Source organism: Mustelus asterias, chromosome 30 (genome assembly GCF_964213995.1).
Source record: "Mustelus asterias chromosome 30, sMusAst1.hap1.1, whole genome shotgun sequence".
NCBI classification, from domain to species: Eukaryota; Metazoa; Chordata; class Chondrichthyes; order Carcharhiniformes; family Triakidae; genus Mustelus; species Mustelus asterias.
The window spans coordinates 16,943,469-16,958,347 of NC_135830.1; the positions used below are offsets into that span (position 1 = coordinate 16,943,469).

The window sequence follows — 14,879 nt, forward strand, 5'->3', positions numbered from 1 at the left end:
ATCCGCATTGCCGTGTTTCTCACTGACAGCACCAACACCCACCTCTACAATCAAACTGCTGCCATGGACGGTGTCCCATTGAATGGTCCAAGGATGGAAGATAAAATATAGGAATTATGAATGGGAGTCAGTAATTCAGCCCTTCGAGCTCCGTCACAACATCATCATGGCAGAGCTTTTAATTTCTTGACATAAAGACGATGCCGAAGCCTTCTTTTTCCACCCGAGCAAACTTTTCCTCAGCTTTCGTCAATGATCTAGAAGCGAATACTATGGATCTTCCTCTCCGTTTGACATAACGTTTGACAGGACAGCCTCAATCCCATTGGGCAAGGCTTCACATGTAAGCTACAGCGGTAACTTTTTAAAATTGAACTCGCATTTCCAATCTCTTCAAAGCCTCCTTTACCGCCAGGGAGGCCTCCTTTTGTTCACTTCCACGGCTCTCCTTTCACCAGCAACTGGAGCATCAGTTTCAATGTTGTCGCCAGGTCTGGATTGAGCTTGTTGTCATAGTAATTGATTAGACCCAAAAACAACCTGAATTGGGACACATTGTCTGGTCTTGGGGCCTTCATGATGACCTCCATCTTAGGCTTTGTGCAATCCATTTCATGACCCAGGCGTTCAATGGAGCCCTTGAAGAACTCATATTTCTCTCTTGATTTGCAGGCCGTGCTCCTGCAACCTCTAAGGTATTCTCCAAGTTCTTGGAAAAGAGTCGAATCCATGAGCAAGATGTCATCCAGGTAAGTCTGGATTCCTGTCATTCCACTCAGGATTTGGTCCATGGCCTTCTAATCGAGAAAAGGGCGCATGTAATCAAGATGGGGGCACTCCAAACCGAAATTGGGGGCACTTGTAATTCACCTGGGCACTCCTCATTGACAGGAGCACTGCGAGCTGATATGCGGGCACTCAGAATTGAAACTGTCACTGCTCTAAATCTAAATGGGAGCACACCTAATCAGGATAGAAGTCTCTCTTATTCAAGATACGGCGTGCTCCCAATCGAGACAGGGGGGCACTGCTAACGGTGGGGAGGGGGGGGGGGGGGGATGACTGCTAACGGCGACGGTGGGGGGGTGGGCACTGCCAACAGCGACGGGGAGGGGGCACTGCTAACGGCGACGGGGGGGGGGGCACTGCTAAGGGTGACGGGGGGGGGGGCACTGCTAATGGCAACAGGGGAGGGCACTGCTAACGGCGACCAGGAGGGGGCACTGCTAACGGCAACAGGGGGGGCACTGCTAACGACGATGGTGGGGGGGGGGCACTGTTAACGGCGATGGAGGGGGGACTGCTAATTGAATTAGTCGCTGCTCCAAATCTAAATAGGAGGCACCCCGAAATGGGCACGGTAGCACAGTGGTTAGCACTGCTGCTTCACAGCTCCAGGGTCCCGGGTTCGATTCCCGGCTCGGGTCACTGTCTGTGTGGAGTTTGCACATTCTCCTCGTGTTTGCGTGGGTTTCCTCCGGGTGCTCCGGTTTCCTCCCACAGTCCAAAGATGTGCGGGTTAGGTTGATTGGCCAGGTTAAAAATTGCCCCTTAGAGTCCTGAGATGTGTAGGTTAGAGGGATTAGCGGGTAAAATATGTGGGGGTAGGGCCTGGGTGGGATTGTGGTCGGTGCAGACTCGATGGGCCGAATGGCCTCCTTCTGCACTGTAGGGTTTCTATGATTCTTCTATGAGTCCCACAGGCCTGGCTGGATTCACTGTGTCCTTTGAGATTCAGTGTCACAAGCCTGGCTGGGTTCTGTCTGTCGCTTGAGATACAGTCCCACAGGCCTGGCTGGATTCACTGTGTGCTTTGAGATTCAGTGTCACAGGCCTGGCTGGGTTCACTGCCAGGTTCACAGGAGTGCCCGTGTCAATTAGTAGTTCCCTCTACCTCGATTTGAAGTCCCAACTATCTCAATTTGGAGTGCCCCCTATCTCGATTGCGAGTGACCCTCTAACGATTAGGAGTGTCCCATCTTGATTTGGAGTGACCCTATCTGCAATAAGGGAGCCTTCTATCTCGATTAGGAATGCCCCCCTGTTTAGATTTGGACCAGTGACTATTTCAGTGGGGAGTGCCCCCCGTCATTTCTGACTGTCCCCGGTCAATTAGGAATGCTGCCTACCTCGATTAGGTCTGTCCCTCCCTCGATTAGGAGTGTCCCATATCTCGAATAATGGAGCCTTCTTTATCAGTTCGGGGTGCCTCCTATTTAGATTTGGAGCAGCGACTAATTCAATTAGCAGTCCCCCCTCCATCGCCGTTAACAGTGCCCCCCCCCCACCATCGTCGTTAGCAGTGCCCCCCCTGTTGCCGTTAGCAGTGCCCCCTCCTGGTCGCCGTTAGCAGTGCCCTCCCCTGTTGCCATTAGCAGTGCCCCCCCCCCCGTCACCCTTAGCAGTGCCCCCCCCCCGTCGCCGTTAGCAGTGCCCCCTCCCCGTCGCTGTTGGCAGTGCCCACCCCCCCACCGTCGCCGTTAGCAGTCATCCCCCCCCCCCCCTCCCCACCGTTAGCAGTGCCCCCCTGTCTCGATTGGGAGCACGCCGTATCTTGAATAAGAGAGACTTCTATCCCGATTAGGTGTGCTCCCATTTAGATTTAGAGCAGTGACAGTTTCAATTCTGAGTGCCCGCATATCAGCTCGCAGTGCTCCTGTCAATGAGGAGTGCCCAGGTGAATTACAAGTGCCCCCAATTTCGGTTTGGAGTGCCCCCATCTTGATTACATGCGCCCTTTTCTCGATTAGAAGGCCATGGACCAAATCCTGAGTGGAATGACAGGAATCCAGACTTACCTGGATGACATCTTGCTCATGGATTCGACTCTTTTCCAAGAACTTGGAGAATACCTTAGAGGTTGCAGGAGCACGGCCTGCAAATCAAGAGAGAAATATGAGTTCTTCAAGGGCTCCATTGAACGCCTGGGTCATGAAATGGATTGCACAAAGCCTAAGATGGAGGTCATCATGAAGGCCCCAAGACCAGACAATGTGTCCCAATTCAGGTTGTTTTTGGGTCTAATCAATTACTATGACAACAAGCTCAATCCAGACCTGGCGACAACATTGAAACTGATGCTCCAGTTGCTGGTGAAAGGAGAGCCGTGGAAGTGAACAAAAGGAGGCCTCCCTGGCGGTAAAGGAGGCTTTGAAGAGATTGGAAATGCGAGTTCAATTTTAAAAAGTTACCGCTGTAGCTTACATGTGAAGCCTTGCCCAATGGGATTGAGGCTGTCCTGTCAAACGTTATGTCAAACGGAGAGGAAGATCCATAGTATTCGCTTCTAGATCATTGACGAAAGCTGAGGAAAAGTTTGCTCGGGTGGAAAAAGAAGGCTTCGGCATCGTCTTTATGTCAAGAAATTAAAAGCTCTGCCATGATGATGTTGTGACGGAGCTCGAAGGGCTGAATTACTGACTCCCATTCATAATTCCTATATTTTATCTTCCATCCTTGGACCATTCAATGGGACACCGTCCATGGCAGCAGTTTGATTGTAGAGGTGGGTGTTGGTGCTGTCAGTGAGAAACACGGCAATGCGGATGCTCTGTCAAGGCTGCCTTTGCCTGGAGATAAAGATGTTCCCGCTGGAATGTGCAGATAATGCATTTCACACAAGAAGATAATGTTCCGGTAACCGCTAACCAGGTATGGAAAGCCACCCGGAGTGATCCGGTTATGAGGCAGGGAGTGGAACTTGTCCAGAGAGGGAGGATGAGTAGAAAGCACCTGGAGTTACGGCGGTAAATGTGCGGAAGCTGGGAGTTGGCGGTGTTGCTGGATGTTTATTCTGGGCTATGAGAGCCTCATTCCCCCATCATTAAGATGAAAGGTGCTGGAACGGGAGCACCAAGAGCACCCGGGGGTGCTGCCAATGGAAGAAACAACAAGAAGCTGTTTGTGGTGCTGCCCAAATGGAAGAGAAAGTGGGATGGTGCGAATGCTGCGCTTGGGGACGGAAGGTGCCGCCCTTGCTGCCTCTTGCTGGCTGGGATTGTCCCCAATGGCAGCGAATCCACAGCGAGTCGCTGCTTCATCACAATCTGCCCGACTCCACCCACACTGGCTGTCAATCACTCTGCTGGAGCGGCTTCCTATTGGCTGTGTTCAGCTGCTGGACAGCAGAATGCACCAATGGAGAATGAGGTGCAGTGATGGATTGTGCAATGAATCAATGAGGCTTTTGACAAGGTACCACATGGTAGGTTGTTGCACAACCTACATCATGGGACCCAGGGTGAGGTAGTTAAATGTGTACAAAATTGGCTTGATGACAGAAGCCAGTGAATGGTTGTCCAGGGTTGTTTTTCAAACTGGAGGCCTGTGACCAGCGGTGTCCTCTGGGATCAGTGCTGGGTCCACTGATATTTGTCATTTATATTAATGATTTGGATGAGAATATAGGAGGCATGGTTGGTAAGTTTGCAGGTGACACCAAGATTGGTCGCACAGTGGACAGTGAAGAAGGTTATCTCGGATTGCAGCAGGATCTTGATCAATTGGGCCAATGGGCTGACGAATCGCAGATGGAGTTTAATTTGGACAAATGCGAGGTGATGCATTTTGGTAGATTGATCCAGGGCAGGACTTACTCAGTTAATGGTAGGGTGTTGGGGAGAGTTACAGAACAAAGAGATCTCGGGTACGGGTTCATGGCTCCTTGAAAGTGGGGTCACAGGTGGTCAGAGTGGTGAAGAAGACATTCGGCATGCCTGGTTTCATCGGTCAGAACATTGAATACAGGAGTTGGGATGTCTTGTTGAAGTTGTACAAGACATTGGTAAGGCCCCACTTGGAATACTGTGTACAGTTCTGGTCACCCTATTATAGAAAGGATATTATTAAACTAGAAAGGTACAGAAAAGATTTACTGGGATGCTACCGGGACTTGATGGATTGAGTTCTAAGGAGGAGTTGAATAGACTGGGACTTGTTTCCTTTGGAGCATAGGAGGCTGAGGGGTGATAGAGGTCTACAAAATAAAAAGGGGCACAGATCAGCTGGATAGTTCATGTCTTTTCCCAAATGTCGGGGAGTCTAAACCTTAGAGGGCAGAGGTTGAAGGTGAGAGGGGCAATTATTTCACACAGAGGGTGGTGAGTGTCTGGAACGAGCTGTCAGAGGGAGTAGTAGAGGTGGGGACAATTTTGTCTTTTAAAAAGCATTTAGTTAGATGGGTATCAAGGGATATGGGCCAAATGTGGGCAATTGGGACGTGTTTAGGGGTTTAAAAACAGGGGCAGCCTGGACAAGTTGGGCTGAAGGGCCTGTTTCCATGCTGTATGTAAATCTGAATGAATACTCAATGAGGTGCCGCCCACTCAGTGACGTGGCTGGAAGCGGCCGTTAAACGGTTTCCGCGCGCGGCTGGAGGGGGCGTTCTGACGTCACTGCCGACGCACAGCACGTGACCTGGATCTGGCCAATTGGCGAGCGGAAAATCAGCCGCCGACGCCTCGAGTGCGGACTTCAGGCGCCGTGCCGTTTCTCACTGCGTGTGCGGGGCTTTCCCAGTGGCGTTCATACCGAATTTTTGAATAACGGTAAGGAATTAAATAAGAGAAAAAGTCTCCACTTCAGCGGCGCCGACTCTCGCTGACTGGGATTGTCCCCAGTGGCAGCGAGTCGCTGCTTCATCACAAGCTGCCCGAGTGCGCCCACACTGGCTGCCAATCATTCTGCTGGAGCGGGTTCCTATTGGCTGTGGTCATTTGACGGACAGCAGAATGCACCAATGGAGAATGAGGGTGCCGTGCGGTCCCGCCCACTCAGTGAGAGCGGCTCGCGGTCACGTGGTGCGGCCGTTAACGGTTTCTGCTGGAGAGGGGGGTCTGAAGTCACTGCCCGCTCACAGCACGTGACTTGGAGCTGACCAATCCGCGAGCCGGAAAGCAGCGGCCGCCGACCGGAGTGAGCCTGCGCGCAGGCGCATTGCGGTTTGTCGCTGCGTATCCGGGTATTTCCGGGGCCGGGTTTGTGAATCACGGTGAGGAATTAACGGCCCAGAAAAAGTTTCAACTTCAACAACATTCAGCTTGAGGATTAAAATGTCGGTTTCCTGTGTAAATACAGCCCGTCTTTGTATCATATTAACAGAACGGGGACGGTCAGTTACATTGTGGGCGGCGCGGTGGCTCAGTGGTTGGTGCTGCGGTCTCACAGCGCCAGGGAGCCGGCTTCAATTCCCGGCCTTGGCTCACTGTCTGTGTGGAGTCTGCACATTCTCCCCGTGTCTGCGGCCCTTTCCTCACACTCTCCAAACATCAGCAGCACAGGGGCACTGGCCATGCTAAGTTGCTGCTCAGTGTCAGGGGGATTAGCAGGGTAAACACGGGGATAGGGTCTGGGTGGGATTGTGGGCGGTACAGACTGGATGGACCAAATGGCCTCCTCCTGTACTGCAGCAATTGGATGATTCGATGTTTCATAGAAAGATCTGTTATTACAATCTAGGCCGTGTCTGTGTAAACACTGTGCTGCACCATCTAAATTACTGCAATCAAGCACTTGTCTGAGTAAACACAGCACCAGATCTCTCTTCATTATTTCAGTCTGAGCCCTGTATGAGCATTTGACAAGGTGATGCATAACAGGATGGTGCATCACGGTAAAGCTCATGGAATTGGAGGAAGTGTGTTAGCGTGGATTGAAAACTGTCAGGAGAAAACAGAGTTGGAATAAATAGCTTCTTTTCAGACTGGAAGGGTAGCACCGACGGGATCAATTCTTGGCTGACAATTGTTTTGTGACCTGGCAGAAGAAACAATGTACGGTTTCCAAATTTGCCGATGATACCAAGTTCATTGGAAGGGCATGTTGTGATGAGGATATTGTGATGCTGCAAAGGGATATGGATAGACTGGGTGACGGGGCGAAAACATGGCAAGTGGAATTTAATGTGGGCAAGTGTGAGGTCATGCACTTCAAGTAGGTGGAATCAAAAGGCAGATGGTTCTTTAAAAGGAGGCAGACTGCAGGTGAGTAAAGTACAGAGAGATCCAGGTGTTTCATTGCATGAATCACTAAAAGGTAGCTGGCATGTCCAGCAAGGGGCAACACGGTTTTGATTTGATTTATTATTGTCACATGTATTAACATACAGTAAAAAGTATTGTATAGAGAAGGAAATGAAAGAGTGCAGAATGGTGTGTTCCAGGCATGGCTTGGGTGCAGAGAAAGATCAATTTAATGCAATGTCCATTCAAAAGTCATGGCAGCAGGGATGAAGCTGTTCTTGAGTCAGTTGGTACGTGACCTCAGTCTTTTGTATCTTTTTCTGGAAGGAAGAAGGTGGAAGAGAGAATGTCTGTGGTGCAGTGGGGTCCTTAATTGTGCTGGCTGCTTTGCCGAGGCAGCAGGAAGTGTAGGCAGAGTCAATGGATAGGAGGCTGGTTTGTGTGATGGATTCGGCTTTATTCACGACCTTTTGAAGTTTCTTGTGGTCTTAGGCAGAGCAGGAGTCAAACCAAGCTTTGATACAGCCAGAAAGAATGCTTTCTGTGGTGCAATTGTAAAAGTTCGTGAGAGTTGCAGCTGACATGCCAAATTTCCTTCGTCTTCTGACAAGGCGTGGTGGACTTTCTTAACTATAGTGTTGGCAGAAGGGAACCAGGATAGGTTGTTGCAGATCTGGACACCTGAAAAATTGAACCTCAGGATCCTTTCTACTTCGCCCCGGTTGCTGTAGACAGCGGCACGTTCTCCTCTACGCCTCCTGAAGTCGATGACAATCTCCTTTGTTTTGTTGACATTGAGGGAGAGATTATTGTTGCTGCACCTGTTCACCAGACTTTCTATCTCATTCCTGTACTCAGTCTTGTCATTGTTTGAAAATCGAGTTGGAGGGGAATTTGGCCACACAGTCATAGGTGTATAATCAATATAGTAGGGGGCCGAGAACACAGCCTTGTGGGGCACAGGTGTTGATGAAGATTGTGGAGGAAGTGTTGTTGCCTATCCTTACTGATTGTGGTCTCTTGGTTAAGAAGTTCAGGATCCAGTCGCAGAGGGAGGAGCCGAGGCCCAGGCAACTGAGTTTGGAAATGGGTTTCGTAGGAATAGTGGTGTTGGAGACTGAGCTGCAGTCAATCAATAGGAGTCTGACATAGGTGTATTTGTTATCTAGTGTTCCAGCGTTGAGTGCGGGGCCAGGGAGATGGGGTTTGCTGTGAACCAGTTGTGGCGGTAGGCGAACTGTTGTGATCCACGCAGTCGGGAGGCTGGAATTGATTAATGCCATGACTCGCCTTTCGAAATACTTCACAATAATGGATGTCAGAGCCACCGAATAATAGTCATTAAGGCAGGCTGTGAGGCTTTTCTTTGGTATTGGGTAATGGTCGTTTTCTTTAAGCAAATAGGGACCTCAGATTGTTGTAAAGAGATGTTGAAAATGTCTGCGAATACCCCTGCCAGCTGATCTGAGCATGATCGGAGTGCTTGTCCGGGTACCCCATCCGGCCCAGTCACATTCCATCAGTTGACCATCGAGGAAGCTGCTCTCTAATCTGCAATGATGACCTCAGATACAGCTGGTATAATGGTTATAACACTGCTGCCTCAGCACCAAGGAACCAGGTTCGATTCCCGGCTTGTGTGACTGTCTATGCAGAATTTGTACGTTCTCCTCGGGTCTGCAGGTGTTTCCTCCTAGTGCTCCAGTTCCTTCCCACACTCCAAAGATGTGCAGGTTCTGTTGATTGGTCATGCTAAATTGCCCCTTCGTGTCAAGGGGATCAGCAGGGAAAATACCTGGGGTTACAAGGATAGGGTCTGGGTGGGATTGTGATTGGTGCAGACTTCATAGGCTGAATGGCCTCCTTCTGCACAGTTAAGTGAGGAGTTAAGAAGGAAAATTGCATTTTCCCCTGTATTGTAAAGAGCTTGTTTAAAAATAGGGAATTTCCACTTTCATTCTGGCTAAGATGGAGTCAGCGAGATCGGACAGTGTGTCATCCGGGGAGGATGGAGCCATTAAGATCAGACGGTGTATTACCTGGGGAGGATGGAGGCAGTGAGATCAGACAGTGCGTATCCCGGGGAGGATGGAGCCAATGAGATGATAGTGTCTAACCCGGAGAGTATGGAGTCAGTGCAATCAGACAGTGTGTAACCCAGAGAGGATGGAGCCTCTGAGATCAGATAGTTTGTGAACTTTATTAATGTTTCTGATGAGAATACAGTAATTGAAACACTTCTAACACTCCTGTTGAATCTTCTTTTGATGTCAGGTAGGTGGGCTAATCTAGGTCCAGGCAACGGGAGTTCGAGTGGGTCGTCCAGTTACCCATCTACTGCAGCTATAAGAACATGAGAACTAGGATCAGGAATAGGCCATCTGGCCAATCGAGCCTGCTCCGCCATTCAATAAGATCATGGCTGATCTTTTCGTGGTCTCAGCTGAATTTGCTCACCATAGCCCTTAATTCCTTTTATTCAAAAATGTTTCTATCCCTGCCTTAAAAACATTCAATGAGTCAGCCTCAACTGCTTCACTGGGCAGGGAATTACACAGATTCACAACGCTTTGTGTGAAGGAGTTTCTCCTCCACTCAGTCCTAAATCTGCGCCCCTTATTTTGAGGCCATGCCCCCTAGTTCTAGTTTCACCTGCCAGTGGAACCAACTTCCCTGCTTCTATTTTATCTATTCTCTTCATAATCTTATATGTTTCTACAAGATCATTCTTCAGAATTCCAATGAGTACAACTCCAGTCTACTCAGTCTATCCTCATAAGCCAACCCTCTCAACTCTGGAATCAACCTCGTGAATCTCCTCTGCACCCTGTCAGTATGTCCTTCCTCAAGTAAGGAGACCAAAACTGTACAGTGTTCTCGGTGTGGCCTCACCAGCACCTTATACAGCTGCAACATAATCTCATTGTTTTTAAACTCCATCCCTTCAGCAATGAAAGACAAAATTCCATTTGCCTTAATTACCTGCTGCATCTGCAAACCAACTGCTTGTGAATCTTGCACAAGGACACCCAGGTCCCTCTGCACAGCAGCATGCTGCAATTTTTTACCATTTAAACAAGAGTCTATTTTGCGGTTATTCCTATCCAAATGGATGACCTCACATTTACCAACATTGTACTCCATCTGCCAGACCCTCGGCAACTCACTTAGACTATCTATATGCCTTTGTAGACTTTCAGCGTCCCCTGCGCACTTTGCTCTGCCACTCACCATAGTGTCAGCTGTGAATTTTGACACACTACACGGTCCCCAACTCCAAATCATCAATGTAAATCGTAAACAATTGCGGTCCCAACACTGATCCCTGAGGCACATCACTAGTCACAGATCGCCAACCAGAAAAACACCCATTTATCCACACTCTTTGCTTTCTGTTCATTAACCAATCCTCTATCCATTACATTACCCGTAACACCGCACACCTTTATCTCATGCAGCAGCCTTTGGCGCGGCACCTTGTCAAATTTCTTCTGGAAATCCGGATACACCACATCCACAGGTTCCTCATTGTCCACTGAGCATGTAATGTTCTCAAAGAATACCACCAAATTAGTCAAACATGACCTGCCTTTCATGAACCCATGCTGCATTTTTCCAATGGGACAATTTCTATCCAGTTGTCTCGCCATTTCTTCCCTGATAGATTCAAGCATTTTCCCGACCACATAATGCATTTGCTATTTTCCCCACCATCTGTTTTAGTACCCTGCGATGCATTCCATCAGGGCCAGGAGACTTGCCTGCCCTTAACCAATTAGTTTGCCCAACATACCTCTTTTGTGACAATGGTAGTTTGTAGGTCCTCACCTGCCATAGCCATCTTGACATTAGTGACCTGACAGCTATGTTCCCTGCCAGGTGTGCCCAGAATGGGAGAATGCGATATCTCCCTGAAACATAAAAGCTTTCCTTACCTGGTGGGGACTGCGGGGACCGGTGTGTGTTTGAACTCATTTCATCATATTTTGCTTTGTTTAACTTTTCTATGAGATTCTGCTCATTTTTAAGAAGCCACATTTGAAGTTATCCCTTTGTTGATCTGGTCTATTTTGTTAAGATGCATGTTGCAAGATGCAGAATTTCACTGGTAGCACAGTGGTTAGCACTGCTGCTTCACAGCTCCAGGGTCCTGGGTTCGATTCCCGGCTCGGGTCACTGTCTGTGTGGAGTTTGCACATTCTCCTCGTGTCTGCGTGGGTTTCCTCCGGGTGCTCCGGTTTCCTCCCACAGTCCAAAGATGTGCGGGTTAGGTTGATTGGCCAGGTTAAAAATTGCCCCTTAGAGTCCTGAGATGCGTAGGTTAGAGGGATTAGTGGGTAAATATGTGGGGGTAGGGCCTGGGTGGGATTGTGGTCGGTGCAGACTCGATGGGCCGAATGGCCTCCTTCTGCACTGTAGGGTTTCTATGATTCTAAATCTGAGCTTTTCCCTCGCATGCCAGCGCCCCACAGTCTAAGTCACCTTGCAGAAATGTCCCCCTCATTTTAGCAAAGAGCAGAAGGTTGGTTTTCTGTTTCAGCTGCTGCTGCACCCCTGGGAGGGAGAATAGGGAGAGGGAAAAGATGGGAGAAGAAGTGAAAGGGAGAGAGGGAGTGAGAGGAGGTGGGAACCAATTGTGGTTTTGAGTGGTTCAAAAAACACTGTGCAAATTTATGGTTTCTGAAATTTGTAATAGTTTTCAGCAAACTGAGCAGTGGATGTTCGGTGAATTATCCACCTGGTAGATTGTATTCAGTAACGGGTGAACAATCATCTCATTGAATGAAAATGAATGTTCACTTACCCCTGTCCCTGTAAGTTTGTAAATCCCTGGTGTGGTTCCTTGATGGGGTGAGGTTCCTCAATTAACTCCTGCTGATGTTGGAACAGAGTCTGATCAATGAAAAGTAATATTGTCCCACACAATTGGTCAGAGCAGTGGAGAATAGGAAAAGTGAATGGGGAAGATTGAAGAGATAGGGAGGGAGTCAGTCACAAGGTGTTTGGAAGGAAAGGAGGGAGGAATTCCTTGGTCCCATGGACACCAGTGGATCTTGGCACAAGGACAGTGAAAAGGTGAGGCTTTATCAATTTCTGTTTAAAACCATGATGGACATCGACAGCTGTGCTAACCACTGTGCCACCATGCAGATTCTGGTCTGAATACGGACAGCATTATTACAGAGTATATCAGGGTGATTCTAGTCTGAACACAGACAGCATCAAAACTGTGTTTCTGGGTGATTCTAGTCCGAATAGGCACAGCATTATAACACTGAGTATACCTCCTGTTACTGTTACACTTTTCAAACACACGCTGTTTCTGCACATATATCCTCAGCTGGGAGAGCAAATGGCCAATTTCCACTTTTCACCCAAAATGTGAACAGACCCGGGACAGAAACATGGGGAAAGTAGTAAAACATCAGACGGTGTGTAACCCGGGGAGGATGGAGTCAGTGAGATCAGACAGTGTGTAACCCGGGGAGGATGGAGTCAGTGAGATCAGACAGTGTGTAACCCGGGGCGGATGGAGTCAGTGAGATCAGACAGTGTGTAACCCGGGGAGGATGGAGTCAGTGAGATCAGACAGTGTGTAACCCGGGGCGGATGGAGTCAGTGAGATCAGACAGTGTGTAACCCGGGGCGGATGGAGTCAGTGAGATCAGACAGTGTGTAACCCGGGGAGGATGGAGTCAGTGAGATCAGACAGTGTGTAACCCGGGGAGGATGGAGTCAGTGAGATCAGACAGTGTGTAACCCGGGGAGGATGGGGTCAGTGAGATCAGACAGTGTGTAACCCGGGGAGGATGGGGTCAGTGAGATCAGACAGTGTGTAACCCGGGGAGGATGGAGTCAGTGAGATCAGACAGTGTGTAACCCGGGGAGGATGGAGTCAGTGAGATCAGACAGTGTGTAACCCGAGGAGGATGGAGTCAGTGAGATCAGACAGTGTGTAACCCGGGGAGGATGGGGTCAGTGAGATCAGACAGTGTGTAACCCGGGGAGGATGGGGTCAGTGAGATCAGACAGTGTGTAACCCGGGGAGGATGGAGTCAGTGAGATCAGACAGTGTGTAACCCGGGGAGGATGGAGTCAGTGAGACCAGATAGTGTTTAACCTGAGGAGGATGGAGTCAGTGAGATCAGACATTATGTGACCCGGGTTAGATGGAGCCAGTAAGATCAGAGAGTTTGTTAACTAGGCAAGATGTAGTGATTGAGATCAGACAGTGTCCAACCCGAGGAGGATAGAGCCCATCGTTATCATTCAGACAGACACAATCCCAGGTTGAGGGTTCAAAATATCGGAATCCTCCTCACCATGTGGACTTGCGTTGGAGGGATGTTGCAAGGAGCAATCACTTAGAGCTGTCAGTTGCTTCTGTTCACACACATTCGCAGTTCTTGCTTCTTTTGAGGCATTTAGGATTCCATGGAACACTTTTACGGGAAGTTCTCCTTGACTACACACCTTTTTTGGTTTTCTGAAAAGCATGGAACTTAATTTTTGCAGTTCTGCCCCCCGTTTCCGATCTCAGTGCACCCGCAGTAGATGAAGCGAAAGGGGGGAGTGGTGGAAGTGAAGATGGGGAGGATGTGCGGTAACAGGAGGGAAGCCCCTCCCGTACCTGCTTTGGCCTTGTAGGCTATTATTGGCTCCAGGAAGACCAGATTCGATAGGGTTCTCCTTCAGACAATTTACTCATTTTCTGTGGCCAGGTTTACTGCTGGTTTCCCTGGAAGGGGAGCATGCCATGTCCGCCGGCATGAGCGAGAAATTCCTTACCTGGAGAGCATTGCAAGGTCTGGGATAGAGATTGAATCTCTTTACAGAGATTATGTTTTGATGTTTCAATTTTCCCCTGGTAGTCTGCCTACTTGATGTCGTATCCCAAAATACAAAAGAAGTACAAGGAAGGACACCCAGAAACCTCTCAGAAATAATAGAAACCCTACAGTGCAGAACGAGGCCATTCGGCCCATAGAGTCTGCACCAACAACAATCGCATGTTGGACTTATCCCCACAACCCCACGCAGTTACCCCATTAATCACTCTAACTAACACATCCTGCCACACTAAGGGACAATCTTGCATGACTAATCAACCTGTGGGAGGAAACCGGAGCAGCCTGAGGAAACCCACAATGATACGGGGAGAATGTGCAAACTCCACACAGACAGTGACCAAGCTGGGAATCGAAGGCAGGTCCTTGGAGATGTGAGACAGTCGTGCTAACCACTCTGCCACTATGTCTCCCAATGCTAAACCAGTTTGTTCAGATCCAAAGCTCTTAATGAGTATCTTAATTAAAGAAAGGGTTCCACAGGCTGGAAGATGTTTGGGATGAGTATTCCACAGCGTAGTCTCTTGGCAGCTGAAGGCAAGGGGCCCATGTGTAGAACAATCCAAATAAGGGCTGGTCAAACTTTCAGGAGTGCGGAAATATTGCCAACATCTAAGGCCGGACTATAATATCTGACTGGGAAATGTGAGTCAGTGGATATATTTGAAAAGCTCGATTGAGGTTCCAGATGGTGTACAAGGATCTAGGGTTAATGAGATGCAGTGCAAGTTAAGATACGAGAAACAAGTTTCAGGGCAGTTCATAAGATCATCTTTTATGTGTAACACTATTTTTTATTTGCTGACAAGCAATATATTTATGAGAAACAGATAGCCCACTGGTGGGACTCCAGAGAATGGGATTGGGAAGATAAACCAATGCCAGTGATATGTGCTGTGCGATTTACTGGATAAACAAAAAGACTGGGATAATTTCCACCCAGCTGGAAGGCAGTGAAGAGGATGATCATGTGATCAACTGTGCCAAAGGCTTCAGAGACGTAGAGTCGGCTGAAGATACTTCACTGACCATTTTATTTCTGCTAGAATGTAATGTTTGACTTTGACAAGAG

The 14,879-nt window shown here is 48.8% G+C and overlaps 1 protein-coding gene across 1 annotated transcript in view; it reads left to right on the plus strand.

Moving 5' to 3' along the window:
• The first annotated feature begins 5,434 nt into the window (after nucleotides 1-5,434).
• The window catches only part of LOC144480760 (NACHT, LRR and PYD domains-containing protein 3-like), a 71,531-nt gene continuing 62,086 nt past the window's right edge, over nucleotides 5,435-14,879 (plus strand). Inside the window, exon 1 of the mRNA XM_078200336.1 lies at nucleotides 5,435-5,546. The gene's annotated coding sequence lies outside the window, so the exon portion shown is untranslated. The remainder of the gene's footprint in view (nucleotides 5,547-14,879) is intronic.